Consider the following 14417-nt stretch of genomic DNA (forward strand, 5'->3'; position numbering starts at 1 on the left):
AAGAAAAACTGAATGTAATCTTCTATCTTTTGAGTGCCTCTTCACACTTGATAGAGGCTGTAAGGTGTTTTTCTCTTTTTATTTATTGGAAAACTTAGCTGCTGGAAAGCTGTATCATGTCACTGTCAACATGTTTGTGCATGTTGAGAATAAACTTGAACTTAATCAGTTTTCCTGCAGGGTTTTCTCTTCTGGAAGTCTTGTTTTGAAGGAAGTTGTCCCTAAGCATCACAGGCATTGAATTGAATTAATTCTGTTGGTGAAGATGATAGAAAAATGAGGCAGGGCAAAGTTCTGAAACCCAGAATTAACTCAAAATTTGTGCATCTGGGAGACTGTTAGGGAGAAGTCACTTAACTGTGCATGGTGTGGAATCCTTCTGTACCTTGTATGAAGATAAGTGAAATTTTAAAAGCCTTTCAATGATTTTTGGTAATGCTGTATAGGTGATTATGGTGCCATCTGTCCCTTCCTTTCATATCTTTGTGGAAAGCATCTCAGCAGAGTGCATAAGGCATTTCACACCTGTGGTGTTGCTCTGACTAGATGCACCTTACTCAGCATCTCTCTCAAGCTTGGGAGCAGACTTAGGCATGGTTCTTGTCTCTTGGCTACAGGTTTTTTTTCTTTCTTCTGGGTGGTACATATTTGGTTTTCTGTGGTCTTCGGGGACGTTTTTGTAATTTCTATTGCTGTTCCATCTTCTGCACCCACCCCAAAGGAGTAGGGCATGAAGTAGCAATGACAAGGATGAAACAGTTAGAAAGCAGACTTTTAGAGCCTTGAGAAGCGAAGAAAGGATGCGGAGGAGATCTAGAGCACTTGAAGGAGGGGGATGGTATGGAAGTGGTGATTTCATTAGTAAATAATTATCTTTGTAGTTTCAGCATGGCTACTGCATCAATCTGTGATTCTGTAACCATCAGCTATTTTGTGAGTCTGACCCATGTTTGTACCTACCTTTCCAGGGAAAACAACAGGAACAAGATCCAGGCTATTTTAAGATTACTTAATTAGTATATTATTTAAATTGCCTAATGATGCCTAATGACTTTTAAAGGGCTATTAGTAGCCACATTTAAAAGTCTAAAAGCAGAAACTTAACAATGTGCTATCTCCACTGTCCACTGTTACCTATTATTTATTTCAGGGATGATTACATGTACTGGCTAAGACAACAAATATTGCATTTGATGTCAAATATTCATAGAAGAATAGTTCTCCTAAGAGACCATATCTATCGCTATAAGGTGAGAAAATATATTAAGAAGATTTTCTTGTTTATATTACCAACTTGATAGGAATTTTTGTTGTTTGAAATGCTATTCATGAAAGTAACTTAAACATCCATTATTGTAACTTGTTTTCATTTCTCTGCAAGTCTGTGCTGATACCTTTGACTGTTAGAGCCATAGCCGTTTATTGTGACTTCATGAACTGTGAATATAAGCAAGAATTTTAGTGGGAAAGTTTAGGATTTCATTTTGCTTTCAATAAAATGTAAATACATAGAGTAAGCTCTTCTAGAGCTTTTGGGAAACTAAGACTCTTCATAAAACTTAGCTCAGTCATTGTTTTTGAGATTTGCGTACTGAATTGATCTTACAGGCACAATTTCTCATTTGTGCAAGTTAGCACTAGTGGAGACTATTCACTCCTGGTCTAATGGTGAACTTTGCAAGGACTGCCCATAATTTTGGAATGGCTGACACTAAGTGGAATTCTTCTTTCTTTTATATTCCTTCTACCATCAGTAGTATCTGCACATGGCATTACTCAGATTGAGAGACTGCACAGATACTCACTTTTGCTCTCTGTTTTCAGAGGGGTTTTGTTTTTTGGTTTGGATTTTTTTTTCCCCCACAGTAGCTTCTGTTCCCTTTTAGAAAAGGGAAATGAGTCTGTCCCAAAATGCTGGTTGCTTGGCAGTTGAGCAGAAAAAGTGTTCAATGGTAGCCTCAAAGGAAAGGTATTTAAGGAAGCGATGATTTTACTTGCTGGCAGCTTCCCTTTGACTATTTTTATAGACAACCGCAAAAACTTTGATCCTCACCTTCACCAGAAGGACAAGAAGCTGGGAAACATTCTGCAATACTTTTTCTCATTAGGGACACTTAATTTTATCATTTCTGTCAAAAGGCTAGAATCTTTTTGGCTCCTCAGTCTTGGAGGAATTTCAGGGTTTGTCAGAGATCCATGTCTCCACATACTAGTGCACACTGGAAATATGGGTCACTTGGTTCATAACAGATCCTTGAGAACTGGAATGCTGGGCAGAAATATGCCTGCTTATTAAGTATTCTAGTTGTTCAGCATGGACCACATTACACCTGAGGAGGTAGTTACTTCCTAGGTATAAGAACTGCATCATCATTTCCATGCTTAGTTTTGACCGTGGGGAGTTAAACCCCTTTGATAGGGGTTTTGGCTAAGTGACAGCTGCTTACATAGTAGCTTGTACTGAATTTCTAAATATTAAAGGCTTACAATCGTAAAAGTAATTGACTTGTCTTACTGCAATGCTTCTCAGATAGCTTTGGAGATAAAATTTCCTCCCTTCTCTAGAAATAACAAATATAGCAGCAGGGCGAGTTTTATACTGTGACTGTTGCTTAAGCCATCATTGCAGATCAGCTACTTAAAATGTGTGTATCTCATATGCTTTTGGAAATCGTGGTATTGTGGATAAGTTTGTTTTCTTCTTGAAGATTTACATTACCTTTTTATTTTGATTATGAAATCCCTTTCTGGCATTGGTAGCGTGCCAGCATAGGTAAAAACAAGCTCACTAAGCCTTGTGTTAGGTTTTCACTGTCAGGATTTTGTAGACTAACACATGCTTCAAATGCTTGTTAGGAATGTGGAGCAGATAGACTATCTTACTTAGAGTTTTAGTGGCAGAGAACATATTTTAACAGGGTAATTCCAGACCTCTGGTGGTTTTACAAAGACGAATAAGAGGCAGTTTCATTACTGTCACGGTATCATTAGGAGTGATGAGCTCCTCCCATGCTGGTTTGTGGCAGGAGGTATGTGTTGGGTTCCCATCAGGAAATCGATTTGGCCAGATGAAAGTTCTAAGGAGCAACAGAGAAGTAAGTGAATGAAATTGAAGACCCTGTGTTATGCAGGTGATTAAATTGCATTCAGGGTTTAGTTCATGCTTAAAAGTGGTCAACACGTGAGAGAAACCATAAATAGCAATGTGATAAATAGTAGTGTGACATTAAACTTATAAATAGCCTTTTATAATTTTGTAGTCCTTTCTTCTTTTAATAGCCTGTTGCTCTTTAAATTCAGCACACACTAACTCTGCATGTGTGTGTTCATTTGTCCTTCTCAGCAATGTTTTATTCCAGCTGGAGCTGTGATGTTTCTTTTATTGCTTTATTTTTAGTTAACTGGCTTGTAACATGGTTGTGTGCCTGCTTTTTCAGTGGACATGAAACTTCATACTGAACTGAGCCAATATGATAAAGAAGCATTAAAGCCTCTGTTGTTTTCCTGGACATGAATGCTTTAGAGGAGATTGTAGACGTTATTTTCCTACTAAAAATAAATTAACTAAATACCAGAATAATTGAATTAATTAATCTTAAACCAACAGTATTGAAAGTTTCTTGCTGATTCTGAGTGGCAGCTGATTTTGGAAGTTTTCAGCTCCAAGCCAAACGGCGAGATAACTTTTCCCAGTCAGATGTTTTATTAAGTGCAATGGCACTAGATGGTTTTATATAGAAAATATTTACACTGTACCTAGAGAATAATTCGTTATTATGTTAGTAAAAGGAATCTAACTTCTAATTAAAGGCCTGAGAGTTAGGTAGGCTGAGGTGAATAATGTGTAAGTACAGAGTTTGTCAGTGAATTTTAGTTTTGCTTGGGTAACATGGGTTTGACTTCATTTTAGTGCTGTAGTGCATTAAAAAATTCCTTCTTTCTAGGTTTTGTGCTTGTTCCAGTTGTATAGCTGCAACTTTGTACCTTTTTGGGTGTGGGAATACAGGGACTTTTTTTAAATTTTTTTTAATTTTTTTTTGCATTATATGCATAGTTAGCTTTGGAAGTGTGATGTTGCTTTTGAGACCGTTAATAACATCTGCTGGTTTTGTTAATATTGTGGCAACTTGCAAGTATTAGTGTGTGGTTCTATAAAGAACAAAGCTATAAGGAAGAAAACAGCCATATTCAGAAACAAAAAATAAAACTTTAAAGCGTTTTTCAGAAGTCTACTTTGATGAACCCGTGTAAGAATTATAAACCTTTTCTGTAAGTTTGGATCTTGTCTTCCCTCTTGCATTATGTTTCTTCCAATACTTCTTTCTTTACAGCTGCTTCTGTAAGTTTGTCAGTTTAAGTTCAAAAGAAGGAAATACATCCCAAAAGGAAACACATTTTTAGATAACTCCTCTTACTTGTTCATGTACAAAATTGATTGTGGTTTAACAATTTGCAAAAATCAAAATGTATGAAGAGAAGTGCATTGGAGCCTGCAGACAAGCCCAAATGATTAATTATGTCATAAGCCGTGGCAGGGTGCAACTGTTGAGGTTGCCACAGTTTTGGAAAATTTTTTGGTTTGGTTTTGATTTTCACTTTTTTAAGAAGTGCATATAAAATTGTCCTGTTGTTTTCTGGTCAAGATCTTTGAAAATGATCCTTTAACAAAGTAAGTCTATGCAGTTTATAAATCTGAGGAGCTTAGACTTGTTTCAGATCCTCTGCTAAAGAAACTAAACCCACAAAACTGTGGTTGATCTATTTTTTTTTAAATTCCACTGAGGGTGAGCGATTATCAGATTTAACTGCTTAATCATTTGAATGTGAGTGACATCTTCATTGCCAGATTCAGTCAAATAATTTTGAACTTCTATTCTTCTTGAGCTGGCTTGTGAATGGAAATTATTTCCTATAAAGAAAATCTTTGAGAGGAGGCAGCGGCAAGTCAGAAAACTACCTAAACTATGCTGAAGTTATAAAAATATGAGTGCTCTTAATCATAAATAAATAAAAGGAGACCTTAGCATTCAGGATGATATGAATAGGATGATTCTTTTGCTACTGGGCAGGTCCATCAGCAAAGCTGCTCTTTCCCCGTGCAGAGCGCTTATTGTTCTAGTGCTTGGATGTGCTTTGGGGTCTCTCTCTAGCGTGCAACCGAAGAGGTGACCTGCTCTGCTGTCATACCCCAGGGCCAAAAAACTGGGGAGAGGCTGAGTATCTGTCTACTTGGAAAATGAGTGCAAGGGAGGGCAGCTGAGAGCCAGGGGCACCGATGGAGTGAGGTCACTTCTCTGGGCAGCACTGCTAGAAGACTTCCCTTGGGTTTGTTTTCTGTTGGACAAGGAAGTGAAGTTGACAAGCATTTTCCAGGCAGGTAGCCAGACAGGCATTATTTTAATGTTTCCAGTGGAAAATCGGTCTTTTTTTGGCAAAACTGAAATTTTCCATATGAAAATTTCTATTTTGTGGGAATGGTATTTCTGATTAAGAACTAATTTTGATGGAAAGTGTCCAATTGGTTATATTCAGCCTTAGAATTAGCATCTGCTGTGTTTAAGTCTATTGAAGATAATTTGGCTTAGGTTTAGCAACTCTGAACAGAATATACACTGACAACTTTCCTCCCTCTGTCTAATACTTCAGTTCTAGTGCCAGCCAAAATTCAACTTGAAGTTGGCTATGAGTAGAATAAAACCTTTTTCTGAATGTTGCCAGTTTGTTTTCAATTCAGACTGCCTTCAGCTTCAGAGGCTTCACAATACAGATGCCATGGCTGGAACTAACGCTGCCAATTCAACTAGTTGCTCTGGTCTTGAAGATCCTGCTGTGTGCAGCAGTATTGATCTGTGGGTGCTTAGGTGTCTAATAGCTAGCTCACAGATTTTCTCCATTGGTATGTTTTCTGTTGATGTTGTCTTCAGATAATTGCGGTTAAGGCTTGTAGAGTGTGCAGGATGTGAGACTTGTGTTCATTTATAGTCACACAAGTTAGAACAGGTAACTTTCCAGCATTTGGTGCTTTACACCTATTTGATCTGCATAGTTGTGTACAGTTGTTGAAGACCAGCAGTTGTTATTTACATATATTTTTTTCTCTCTTTGGCTACCTGTTTGTAGATGGAAAAGCTGAAATCAAAACTTAATTCTCACATGCTACATTTCCTTGCTTCAGTGTGTGTAGTCAGGTTGTTGCTCAAGTTCAGAGCTGTTGATAATTAGTGCCCTGAAAGTGCTGTACTAGGTTATTCTAGCTATAGGCGGTTGTACATTGTCATTAAAGGCTGAAAGATTACTAGGCTCCTTTTAGATACTAAAGAGCTTTTGATTTCTGCTAGGCCTGTAAAGGACTGTAACCCCCTTCTTTTATAGGTAAAGAAATCTCTTTTGGAGTCCTATAGCAAAGGGGAATCAAATTTAGTTACTGCTTTATACTTTTGAGGAAAACTGTAGGAATAAGTTTGGGGGTTTGGGGGGGTTGTTTTGTGTCATTGTTGTCTTCCCCTCCTCCCCTTTCTTAAGCAAGGTATAAAGTACTAACTTGTTATCACCTGGTCTTTCTGGTTTTAGTTTGCCTGAACTTGCACTGATTTCAACTCTTTTTTTCTTCTGGTCGGTAAATATTTAGGCTTCCTAAACTTAGAGTTAAATGGGAGCCAGAATTTCCTTTTAATGAAAAATCTATTTAAATCTGTTTAACCTAATTTAAGAACATGTTTTAAAAATTACTGCAAATTTATTTTAAGAAGTTTCTATCAAGAAGATATTTTAGTAATATTTCATTATAGTCTCCATTTATTACATCTTATTATAGCATTGAGTCATGAAACCTAGAATAAGAGATCCAGCTTCAGGAATGGGAAGAGTTAGATGTACTCATCATCTGTGTGAGTGTCATGGATTGCCATCTTTAAGGCTATTTTCAAACAGGGGCAGGTTATGAGTATCATGGAGTTTAAAATATTGGAATTGGAACTGGTTTGGAAAACTTCTGTATTTATTCCAAGTAATTTCTACACATGATAAACACCTCCAATATCATCAGCTGACAGTCTAATGCATAGTAGGAAACAAGGAGGTTTTGTATCTTATCAATTCATTTGTGTATTTTTTTAATTTACAATATTTTTAAAATATAGAAGGATAGTTAAATGCACCATTTTGTGATATTTAAACAGTACTCCTCTTGTTCTTTTTCCTGGCAGGCCTGTCCTTTTCCAACGGCTTCAGCTATCTGCCCTTCAACAGGGTTTGGTCTGCTTCCTTTTTTTTTTTTTAAGTTAGATTTATTTTTTTTCCCCTGCTAGCTTTGCCGTTTTACATCCTACGCTGATTATTCCAGGAGCTTGGGCTGCTGCTAGCGTGGTGCACATGTTCGTTTGCTGTCCATCACTGAAGTGGTCATATAGCGGTGCAGTGACCGTAGCTGTGCACCCAAGGGCTCTTCCTTCCCTGTGTCTTTGCTGGCTCGCAGACCTGCCACTGCTACAGCTGGGGGTTGCCATCAACTTTTGTTTTCATATTATAGGCCCTAAACTATACCAGAATCTTTAACTAAAGACATTTCTAGTTTCAGGTGCCTGCTTTCTGTTTCTTCACACCATGGTATGCCTTTCCTAAACCATTCTGAGGAGGATCCATGAGACTCCTGAGGATCTGTTGTAGTTTATTGCTTAATAGAGGGGTAGGAGTTTTCTCTGTGATTTGTTAAGGTGCTTATGGATATATTGCTATCATATAGAAACTTTGAAACTTATGCTCAAAATTATCTTTGAAATCTCATGTAAACTTCAAACATCTTGTTCAGATGTGTGTGTGACTGTTGTTCAAAAAACCTCCCTTACTACTAAGTAACCCCTGCAAATGAAAGGTTTCTGGGTCAGAAACAATATGGCTGCATGAATTCATATAGTGTAAAAAAGTTACTATTTCAATTCTAGATCTTTCTTAGCTGTGGACTAACTGAAGCTCAGTTCCTCATCCAGAAAACTGGTCAAAACCTGATCAGATTTACATGAAAGGATGTGCATTTATCAGGCTCCCAGTTGTGGTGTAGACAGGTATTCAGTAAGAATAAATTTTAAACTTTAAAGTGGGTTTAAAATAAATAAATTTGAGAGACTTTTTTTTGGGGGAACATAGTGCTCCAGAAGCACAAGCATAATGTTCATATTCAAGTATAATGAGTATTGACATATAGTTAGATAGAAGTGTCATCTATAATAGGCTTTTCTGTTAGTTATGCTCTTGTTCTTGGGGGAAAGAAGGAGCAAGGGAGGGGACTGTCAAATTGTCAAAATAGTTTATTTTACAGATTGCTACAGTACTAACAAACTAATTTGCTGTGTTCTGGTATACATCCTCCAGCTTTCTCTAACATATTAGCTACTATCCTGTGTGGTTTGACTGAACGATCTTAATTATCATTTTTATGCTGGAAAGAATGAAATTTTGGGAGTGACAGAGCAAGGTGTTTTGCCTTTAACCTTTGTTCCTATTAGTAATGATGTAATTGTAACAGTGAAAATCTTGCTTGGTATCACAAAGCAGTTCAAATTTGAACTCCCTATCCAAAGAAGTAGATAAAAAGCTTTATCCAAGGAGGTCTTAATTTAAGAAGAAGTCCTTAAGTAATTTTTAAGCCAAGAGTAATTATTTATTTAGATGTTGAGCCTGTACTGAAATCCACAGGCAACACCATTAAATTCTTGTGTTCATAAGATGAGATGAACTAACAATCTTATAAACTTACCTGAGTAAGGGGATAGAATAATAATTCTCTGTACCTGGCTTCTGTATAGAAGAAGCTGATAGTGGAGGATAGAGGCTAAATTTAACTTCTTTTCTCTCACCTGTTCAACTTTGGCCCAAAATTGTCAGATGTGCTTTAGGAATTAATGCTTTTTGTGTTAGATTTGTCTCTTCATGTGGCTGAGGATTGAGGATGTGGAAAAGGAGCATGTAAGAGTAGCTCATTCATTGAAATGCAGGTGAGACTATGGACATTTTGGGGGGCATGTGATCTGCTCTTTATTGCTCTTAAGGGTGAGATACTTGCAGACAGGAATTTCTTCAGTTGTATTATACTTCTTGCATCTGTGAGGGATTTAATGAAGCAGCTCAGAGTGCCTGCAGATAATAGAAGTCTTGAGGGAATGTATAAAAGCAGCTGGAGATTAGATAAGTTTATTGTACCAGTTTTGCATATGAAGCATGGAGGCTGCTCAGGGCAGGCTGTAAAGAAGGCTGCGGGAAGCCCTGGCTGATGGGGAGGGTGAGCTTGGAGTCCCAGAGCTGCCAGCCACATGCATGTACCTGAGCTAATGAGAGCACGGTCTGCTTACCCACCAGTGAAGGGAAGCTTCTGAAGTTTTGGAAGCTTCACCTTCCTAACTTCTAAGTGACTCCTGGTATCCTTGCTCTCTTTTGACAGCTCTTTGGGAATGTAGTAGCACTGAAGGAGTTGTGCTTTGTAGTTATGTTGCGCAGTCATTGTAACTGTCCCAGTTTGTCAATGGGAAAAATGTAATGTCCCTCTTTTCCCCTGAAAGTGTTAGGAAGAGTTTTATAAGTGGCCCTATAATAGCTTTCCAGAGTATATTGTGTTCCTTAAGCAGAATGAATTTGATTAATTTATATATTAGATAATAAGTAAACTTATAAAAGAAACAGCAGATTTTGATAGAGCCCAAGATAATTAATGATGCTGTTGCCTGTCTAGAAGTCTAGCTTGAACTTTTGCACCCAGTGACAACAAAGTGGAATGACCCAAAGTTTACAGTATCAGCTTTCAAGAATTATGGATACTTTCCATTGTTTGGTCAGCAGAAAGCAGGAAGAAATGAATGAAGTATGAATCGTTGGAATGAGTTCAGGACTGTAGTGCATGGGTCAATTCACTTAAATGAAAATGCATTTCTGCTCTGGTTTTATTTGTAAGGAATGTCCTGAAGCTGTGTGCTACATCAGAATTGCTGAGAGCTTTCAAAACAAATTTTTGAAAGACAAAGAATTTGAACATTCATTTGTTAGACTAACGTCCACTTCCCTCAAAATAGTGCACAATCGGGCAATGTTTAGCATTTTCAAACTGGTTTTGGTTAAAACAGTTAATGTTAGTTTCACTCACAAGTTTTCAGTAAATGTATATGAACATGGGCTCTACATATGACTCAGTGTTTGTTTGAAAGGCAGTGTGTTGAATTACTCTGTATAAACCTTAAAAATTGTCTTTGTATTTTCAGTATTTTGTTTTTCCTAATTAGACTAGATAATTTTAGTAACCATAGGGTCTGCAGTCTACTTGTTGTATTCAAGCTACATCATGTTATAAGGATGTGGGCTTTCTATAAGTCCAGCGGGCTTTAGGAAAATTCCTCTTGTAGGAAATTCATGTACTGTGTTGGACCCAAATCAGTAGGTGGGCTGCAGTGGAAATCCATGCCTTCCGGGTTGTGAAAATACCAGCTTCTAAACAAATGGAGATCTGGCAGTGCATTCGCTTCTTAGCTGCTTTAGATTAGCTTTGAAAAATTAAGTTTCTCATGCCCTTGTGCAGACATGTGCATACTGTACTGTACTGAGGTGGTTGTACAGTTTTACATGATGCAAACTCTCCTTAAAAAGAACTCTTTACTTCAAGTCAGTGAATTGATTGCACTCTTGGATAAATTAAATTTCAGTTAATTACCTTCTTAACCACCTGCTTATTTATTAAGCTGCTTAAATGGTTAGTTTGTTGTAAGCTCAAGCAAATTGTTGTTTTACTGTATAAGTTTACATAAAAGAATAGAAGATGCTGAAAATTCACTTAGGAAGCTTCTGTATGCTCTTTAATGCCCTAACCAAGCCAGTATTGCAGGAATGTTCTGCCCTTTGATAGGGAACACTCCCTAGAATTGCTTCATCGCTTGAAACCTGAGCTTAGGCAGGAAATGTACAACTTAGTCCCTCCACAGACTTGAGAGGTAAGTGGAGTCATTGTGCAAATTCTGTCCTTCTCCAGTTGCTGTAGCAGCATGTGCTTTGGGTTATTAATTCCATTGATTTTAGCCTAAGTGGCCATGGTACTGTCCATGAAATGAATGTGCACACAGAGTAGTACCTTACTGTTTAAACAAGTCAAATTTTTTTGGGTTGCATCTCAACTTTTGTCTTTTTCTTTTGGCACTGCGTGTTTTACTTTGGAGATGAAGTCAGTCCTTTATTAGTTCCATACTAACTTTATCTATAACATATTTTTGTTGCAGAATTCTGCAACCAGCGTGGCTGAAGTTTTGTCATTTTATGTCAATATTTGCTGGGAAATCAGACAGTTATGATCTATAACCTCATAAGCAATAGTAAGCTATCTCACTGTTTTGCTGTGGTTTATATGTTTTCAAAACATACAGCAAGAATGGCAATACCTGGTCAGGAGGAATAATACTGTCTGTGTTCTTGGTGCATGCAATGCTGGAAGAAAGGAGTAGTAAAGATGATATGGATACCATTCAGGACCAATTATATTGTAAAACAAATGTGTCACAATAAGACCAGGTAATTGCAGAGTCTGTGATTAACAGTTACATCCTTTTTGTACATACATGTGCTGATAGACGTTTAAATATGGGTTGTGTACACATGATTGACCACAAAGCAGCTACATGTAATCTGTCAGATTTAGGAGGAGGAGTAGTTTTGAGAGAGCATGTGATGATGAAGTCATTTTAATGTAATCCCTACATACTTACATAGTTACTTTGCTGACATATGTGGAAAGGCTAACTTTGTGGTTCGCGGAAAGTAGTCTGTCTTGTCTCACCTTCCTCTATTACTGTCATGGCTGTTATATTTACATTTTGTAGAAGTACTTCAGGATTTCAGTTATTAGACTTAGTTGTAAAACTGTTGCAAAAGCCTCTTAGTGTCATAGAAGATACTTGTCTACTTCAAGACGGTTGTTCAGGCTACTGCATATTTATATGTGGGACCTGGAGTATAATGCTGAGTATGTGGGAAAAAATCTTTGTGTGTGTCCTATTTGTTTCTTCCTTCCTTAAAGAGATGGAGAAGGCATTGTTCTTCAGGTCTGTGAGCTATATGAACTGTTGTTCTGACCCAGTATAGCTGGTCCTGTTTCTTTAGCAAACTCATAATACAGTGCCTTCTTCCTTGAATTTGACCATTTTATTTATGTACACAAAGACAGACCTGATTTAGTGTCTACAACTTTTCAATGTTTTTGTTTGGTTAGAGTGAAGATCATCTGTGTTATAGCAGGAACCTTGCTGGGTGTGCAGGTTGGGTCTATTTAAGGACACGGAGAATGGCTGTTTGGTATTAAAAGATTTTGAGCATCACTGAAGGCTGATTTCCTCCTTGCGCGCTCTTATGAATTTGTTGCTCAGTTTCAAACTGAGAAGCTTTCTGTCTAGCTTAAGGCAGTGATGAGGAAGGAAGAAATACTGTTGGTTTTTATCAGCAAGTAAGACAAAAATAAGGAGAGAACAGGAAGCAAAGGTGGTAAGATTTGCTCTTTTCTTCCCATAAAGCATGATGGCCTTTAACAAGTGGGTTTTTTTCTACTGCAAAATTGTGGATTATTGAGCTAGACTCTCCTAGCTCATTACCAAATGAGTTTGTGAGGACTGCAATACTTACGTGGAAGCTAAACAGTCCTACTTTGTGCGCTGGTGCTTGTAATTGTGGGAAGGAACCCTGAGATAACTCTCACTGCATCTTGGTCGATTTGTCACTTGTTCAAATCCTTGTAAAGTATGCCTGTCAAAGGATGGTTTCTGTGGTAGGGGTAAACTGTTTTTAATCAAATTGCGTGCTTTTCTGAAACCTCCTTTGATTCAGATCGCGGGCAAATACCACTCTGAAGTATTGACTTCAGTGGCTGATTGTGTAGCTGCACTGATGAAGATGCTGATCTTTATGCCATTATGGCTAATAAAGTAATTGACACTTAGGTTGTGTCTGTGTGACAAAATATTTTGTGAAAAGTTAACTTGTTGGCTTGGGTCACTGGTTCAGTTCCTGTTCTTCTCTGTTAAAGGTTTTCTTCTGCCTTTTATTTCCTGAGATGTGTAGAAGGCATAGCTGAAGCAGCCTCTTCCATGAGGAGTTGTCAGACATGTACTTTCTTGTTAGGCTTTACTTCAGAGTTTTAATATTTGCAACAAAATTTGTCATTATTTTATTATTAAGGGAATGTCATGTGTTTAGCTTGCAGCTGGCGGGTTTATCTGATGTCTTTATCCTTTCTCAGTTTGTCATGTTGGTTTAGCAAAGAAAAAATAAACTTGCTGTAATTCTACATGAGTACAGCTTTGCAGTTCTGAAGCCAGAGTGACTAAATAGCCAAAAAAAGCTGTTTGGTAAGAAAAGAAGTACTTTTTAATCTGAAAATGCTGGTTAAGTCAAAACTGAAACATGTTGCAAGGATGGATTATCATCAAAAAGATTTTTTCTTACTGTCTGAGATGTGTGGTCAAGCTGAAAGAGCTGAAGATGTGCTCTAGAAAAGCAAAATACCTCAGAGATTTTTAGGACAGTCACTTAGGATGTTGGCTACAGGCAGTGGGAAGAAGGTTAAACCACAGAGTCCCAGACCTTCCTGATACAGGCAGCTTGGATCTTGGTCTTCCACTTTCCCATAAAGGTCTAAGCATCTAAGCTCTTGGCTATTTAGGAAGGGATTGATCTTTTACTTGTTATCCCTATTCACTTGTGTGCGTTGGACCACAAATGCCTTGTATGATCCAGACAAAATGCTCTAATCACTGCTGGGATGGTTGCTGTTGCCTGCTAAATTCCCCAGTTTTGAGAATACCTACTTTCTTTTACTACTTCTTAAGGTATTTGAATTTTCTATCTCAGTATGTTCTCTGCTTAAGTTATGAAACTGTTTGCTTACGCTCTTGTCAGAGGATGTAGAAATAGTTTGCTGAGTGTGTAATTAAGTGAATTACAAGTCCTGATCCTGTGAGGTACTTAAGAAACTAGTATCGTTGGATAGGGCCAATAGCATCAGGTGTTCAGATAAGTACTTTGCTGGACTGGGGTTGCATGATAATCATTAGAATCTTAGTTTTGTAAAACGAAAGTCACATTTCAATTCTTACAATTTATCAGCACTTAGCGTAGGGTGTAGACTTGTGTTGGTCACTGTTCCTTATTTGGAGAGTAAGTATCACTTGTGCTTCCAAACTAGATATGTAAATCCAATGAAATTGATGTAGATAGAAGGTTCAGTAGTTTGGCAAATCTTTATATATCCATGTTATAATTTAAAAAGGGGGGAAAAAAGCAATGCTGATTTTTTTTGTTACCATGTATTCTCATGTCTAATGATGACATAGTGAATGCACAGGCTTTGCAGTATAACGCATCCACATCTGTGTGTTTGCTGTCTTCTTCATACTTTTTCA

The sequence above is a fragment of the Nestor notabilis genome, unplaced genomic scaffold, assembly GCF_000696875.1.
Source record: "Nestor notabilis isolate BGI_N333 unplaced genomic scaffold, ASM69687v1 scaffold14990, whole genome shotgun sequence".
Classification (NCBI taxonomy): Eukaryota; Metazoa; Chordata; class Aves; order Psittaciformes; family Psittacidae; genus Nestor; species Nestor notabilis.